The following is a 6,000-nucleotide window of genomic DNA, read 5'->3' as shown; positions in this document are numbered from 1 at the left end:
TAGCATGCTGACTGCAGGAATGTCCACCAGAGCTGTTGCCAGAGAATTTAATGTTCATTTCTCTACCACAAGCCGCCTCCAACGTTGTTTTTGAGAATTTGGCAGTACGTCCAACCACCCTCACAACCACAGACCATGTGTAACCACGCCAGCCCAGGGCCTCCAAATCAGTCTTCTTCACCTGCAGGATCATCTTAAGACCAGGCACCCGGACAAGTGATGAAACTGGGTTTGTGCAACTGAAGAATTTCAACTGTCTCGGGGAAGCTCATCTGCATGCTCGTTGTCCTCCCCATGGTCTTGATCTGACTGCAGTTCGGCGTCATAACCGACTTCAGTGGGCAAATGCTCACCTTCGATGGCCACTGGCATGCTTGAGACGTGTGCTCTCCACGGCTGAGTCCCGGTTTCAACTGTACCAGGCAGATGGCAGACGTGGCATCGTGTGGGCGAGCGGTTCGCTGATGTGCTTCATGGTGGTGTTATGTTATGGACAGGCATAAGCTAAGGACAACTTGACACAACTGCGTTTTATCGATGGCAATTTGAATGCACAGAGATACTGTGGCGAGATCCTGAGGCCCATTGGCATACCATTCATCTGCCGCGATCACCACCTGTTCCAGCATGATGATGAGGATGCACGCCTCATGTCGCAAGTATCTGTACACAATTCCTGGAAGTTGAAAATGTCCTTGCATACTACTCTCAAGTCATGTCATCCATTGACCATGTTTTCAATATCCAGCAGTTTCACACAGCCATTGAAGAGGCAAATGGTCACCCCAGATAGTGAATGGATACATTTATTTTAATTAGGGTGGTTGACCAACATGCCTCTATTCCCAGCCAAGTGAAATCCATAGATTAGGGCCTAATATTCATATACACTAAACAAAAACAAAACAACTTTCTAAGATTTTACTGAGTTACGGTTCCTATAAGGAAATCAGTCAATTTAAATTGAATCAAATATTTATGCTGTTAAGCTAGCTTCACAACTCCGTTAACAATAATGTTGTGTCTTCATGTCGAGGTTTGTGCAGATGTAACTTTTCGTACATTTTTCTCCTGAACAACCGACAATGGCCATCTCTCGCAAATGACTCTCCATTACAAAGTATGACTGGAACAAGTCATTTACAAGTGCCTTCAGAGGTTTTCAGAACCCTTGACTTATGCTACATGTTACAGCCTGAATTCTACACACAATAGCCCATAATGTCAAAGTGAAAATGTGTTTTTAGAAATGTTAGCAGATTTATTTAAAAATGAAATCATCAACTATGAAATAACACATGGAATCGTGTAGTGACAGAAAAAAGGCTTAAACAAATCAAAATAGATTTTGTTTGAGATTCTTCAAATAGCTACTTTTTGCCTCGATGACAGCTTTGCAGACTCTTGGAATTCTCTCAACCAGCTTCACCTGGAATGCTTTTCCAACAGTCTTGAAGGAGTTCCCACATACTGAGCACTTGTTGCCTGCTTTTCCTTCACTCTACGGGTCCGACTCAGCCCGAACTATCTCAATTTGGTTGAGGTCGGGGGATTGTGGAGGCCAGGTCATCTGATGCTGCACTCCATCACTCTCCTTGGTACAATAGCCTTACACGGCCTGTTGAAAAACAAATGATAGTCCCACAATGCCCAAACCAGAATGCTGTGGTAGCCATGCTGGTTAAGTGTGCCTTATTGTAAATAAATCACAGACGGTGTCACCAGCAACGCACCCCCACACCATAACACCACCGCCATGATTTACGGTGGGAAATACACATGCAGAGATCTATGCACACATGACTGTAAGTCGCTTTGGATAAAAGCGTCTGCTAAATGGCATATATTATTATTATATTATCTGTTCACCCACAGCGCGTCTCAGAAAGACACAGCAAATAGAACCAGAAATCTTCAATTTGGACTCCAGACCAAAGGACAAATTTACACCGGTCTAATGTCCATTGCTCATTTTATTGGCCCAAGCAAGTCTATTCTTATTATTGGGGTCCTTTATTAGTGGTTTCTTTGAAGCAATTCGACCATGAAGTCGTGATTCACGCAGTCTCCTCTGAACAGTTGATGTTGAGATGTGTCTGTTACATGAACTCTGTGAAGCATTTATTTGGGCTGCAATTTATGAGGCTGGTAACTTTTTAATGAACTTATCCTCTGCAACAGAAGTAACTCTGGGTCTTCCATTCCTGTGGCGGTCCTCATGAGAGCCAGGTTCATCATAGCGCTTGATGGTTTTTGCAACTGCACTTGAAGAAACTTTCAAAGTTCTTAATGTTCCGTATTGACTGACCCTCTTAAAGTAATGATGGACTGTCGTTTCTCTTTGCTTATTTGAGCTGTTCTTGCCATAATAGGGCTATCTTCTGTATACCACCCCAACCTTGTCACACCACAACTGATTGGCTCAAACGCATTAAGGAAAGAAATTCCACAAATGTACTTTTTAAGAAGGCACACCTGTTAATTGAAATGCACTCCAGGTGACTACCTCATGAAGCTGGTTGAGAGAATGCCAAGAGTGTGCAAAGCTGTCATCAAGGCAAAGGGTGGCTATTTGAAGAATCTCAAATATATAAAATATATTTTGATTTGTTTAACACTTTTTGGTTACTACATGATTTCATATGTGTTAATTGATAGTTTTAATGTCTTCAATATTATTCTATAATGTAGAAAATAGTACAAATAAAGAAAAACCCTCATTCTAAAACCGTTCTAAAACGTTTGACTGGTGTTAAGTATCAGACTAAAGCAGGCAGTACCAGTGACTAGCTCAATACGGAAGTGGACAGATGCTGCACTACAGGAGTGTTTTGCTAGCACAGACTGGAATGTGTTCCGGGATTCATCCAATGGCATTGAGTATACCACCTCAGTCATCAGCTTCATCAATAAGTGCATCGACTACGTCGTCCCCACAGTGACTCTATGTATATATCCCAACCAGAAGCCATGGATTACAGGCAACATCTGGATCGAGCTAAAGGCTAGAGCTGCCGCTTTCAAGGAGTGGGAGACTAATCCGGACACTTATAAAAAATCCTGCTATGCCCTCAGACAAACAATCAAACAAGCAGAGTGTAAATACAGGATTAAGATTGAATCCTACTACACCGGCTCTGATGCTCTTCGGATGTGGCAGGGCTTGAAAACTATTACAAAGGGAAACCCAAAGGGAAAACCAGATGCGAGCTGCCCAGTGACACGACCCTACCAGAGCTAAATGCCTTTTTTTCAGTGCTCGATTCGAGGCAAACAGCACTGAAGCATGCATGATAGCACCAGCTGTTCTGGATGACTGTGTGATAACACTCTCGGTAGCCGATGTGAACAAAACCATTAAGCAGGTCAACATTCACAAAGCCGCTGTGCCCGAGGGATTACCAGGACGTGTACTCAAAGCATAGACCAACTGTCAAGTGTCTTCACTGATATTTTCAACCTCTCCCTGACTGAGTCTGTAATACCTACATGTTTCAAGCAGACCACCATAGTCCCCGTGCCCAAGGAACCGAAGGTAACCTGCCTAAATGATTACCTCCCTGTGGCACTCACATCAGTAGCCATGAAGTGCTTTGAAAGGCTGGTCATGGCTCACATCAACAGCATCCTCCCGGACACCCTAGACCCACTCCAATTCGTATACCGCCCCAACAGATCCACAGATAACTCAATCGCACTCCACACTGCCCACACTGCCCCACTCAACAATTTACATTAACCCCCCCATTTTGTACACTGCTGCTACTCGCGGTTTATTATCTATGCATAGTCACTTCACCCCCACCTGCATGTACAAAATACCTCAACTAACCTGTACTCCCGCACATTGACTCAGTACTGGTGCCCCTCATATATAGCCTTGTTATTGTGTTACTTTTTATTATAACTTTTTATTTTAGTCTCCTTGGTAAATATTTCCTTAACTCTTCATGAACTGCACTGTTGGTTAAGGGCTTGTAATAAGAATTTCACTGTAAACGTCTACACCTGTTGTATTTGGCTCATGCGACAAATAAAGTTTGATTCGATATTCACACCCCTGAGTCAGGACTTTGTGGAAGCATGTTCTGTGGCGATTACAGCTTTGAGTTGTCTTTGGTACGTCTGTATTAGCTTTGCACATGTGGATTTGGGGATTTTCTCCCATTCTCCTAAATTCGATGGGGAGCGGCAGTGAACAGCAATCTTCAAGTCTTTCCACAGATTTTCAATGGCAATCAAGTCTGTACTTTGGCTGGGCAACTCAAGGACTTCTCACATTCCTTTTCAGAAGCCATTCAAGCGTTGCTTTGGATGTACGCTTGGAGTCATTGTTCTGTTGGAACGTATATTTTCGCCCCAGTCTAAGGTTGTTTGTACTCTGAAGCAGGTTATCATCAAGGATTTTCCTGTATTTGGCTCCATTTATTGTTTACGTTATCCTTACCAGTCCCTCACTCCCTGACAGTGAAAAGCATCCCTGTAGCACAATGCTGCCACCACCATGCTTCACGGTAGACATGGTGTTAGACAGGTGATGAGTTGTACCTGGTTTTCTGCAGACAAAGCACTTTGCAATCAGGCCAAAGAGTTCAATTGGTCTCATCTGACCACAGATTTTGGGGCTTTTATGATCGGAGTCTTTCACGTGCTTTCTTGCAAACTCCAGGCGTGCCGTCGTGCCTTTTTCTCAGGAGTGGCTTCTGTCTGGCCAGTCTCCCATAAAGCCCAGATCGGTGAAGTGTTGTAGAGAATGTTGTACTTTTGGCCGGTTCTCCCATCTCAGCCAAGGAACTTCTGTAGTTCTGTCAGAGTGGTCATTGGGGTCTTGGTCACCTTCCTGAACAAAGTTCTTCTTGCCCGGTTTTTCAGTTTGGTCGGATGTCCAGCTCTAGGCCGAGTCTGGGTAGTTCAGTATTTTTTCAATTTCCCAATGATTGAGACCACTGTGCTTTTGGAAGCTTTCAACACTCTGGCAAGTGTTATACCCTTCCCCAGTTATATGCCTCATCACAATTCTATCTTGGTGATCTACGGACAGTTCCTTGGAGTTCCCGGTATAGTTTCTGCTTTGACATGCACTGTCAACTGTGGGACTGACGGGTGTGTTTCTTTCTAAATCATGTCCAAACAATTGAATTGGCCACAGGTGGACGCCAATCAAGTTTTAGCGACATCTCAAGGATGACCAAAGGAAATTGGATGCACCTGAGCTCAATTTGAAGTGTCAAAGCAAAGGGGTGTGAATACTTATGTAAATTAGATATTTCTGCATTACATTTTCGTGAACCTCACGACCAACCAAACTCCTTAACGGAGAAGTAGGCTGCACTGAAAGATGCAGGAACTGACCTGGGATTTTCCCAGGGCTTTCCTTAACTTGGAGACTGCCCCCCCCTCTGCTGGTCATTTACGGTCCTGCTTTGAGACAAGTTCAGTAGTGTACTATGTCAGTGTCTCCAAACAGTAACGTACGCAGGAGACGGATACGATAGGAAATATCAGAACTATATCGTTGAATACAAAATAATATGTAATTTTTTTACAGATGGTAATGATGGTTTATGATGGTTATGTAATTATAACTAGTATATCTTTCTATAGTAAATACTAGATGAAATAGGACTGCAAAATACATTGTTAGGGCTAACAGTCCTTGTTAAATGATGTATGCACATACCGATTTTGCATACAGATATGCTGTCCTCAAAATGGGGAGAAAGGGGCTGTTTGAGTACAGAAATGTACAAAAAGTGTCCTTTAAAAAAATGAAGATATGTCCTAATAAGAGGAAAAATGTCCTCAATTAAGATCATAAAGCCTAGTTTAGTTGTCCTAGAGAGAGGTCAGGTGGCCACTCCATGTTGATTGAGGCAAAGGGTAAGAGGGGACATTCCGGAATTTAAAACATCCACTTTTTACGTTCCTTATTTGTGATATTTATCCTTTAATCCGAGAGACATGTAAGTGCTTAAAATGATATAAAAGCTACAACACATT

The sequence above is a fragment of the Oncorhynchus gorbuscha genome, linkage group LG24 (genome assembly GCF_021184085.1).
Source record: "Oncorhynchus gorbuscha isolate QuinsamMale2020 ecotype Even-year linkage group LG24, OgorEven_v1.0, whole genome shotgun sequence".
NCBI lineage: Eukaryota > Metazoa > Chordata > Actinopteri > Salmoniformes > Salmonidae > Oncorhynchus > Oncorhynchus gorbuscha.
Note: the sequence above shows the minus strand (reverse complement) of the source record.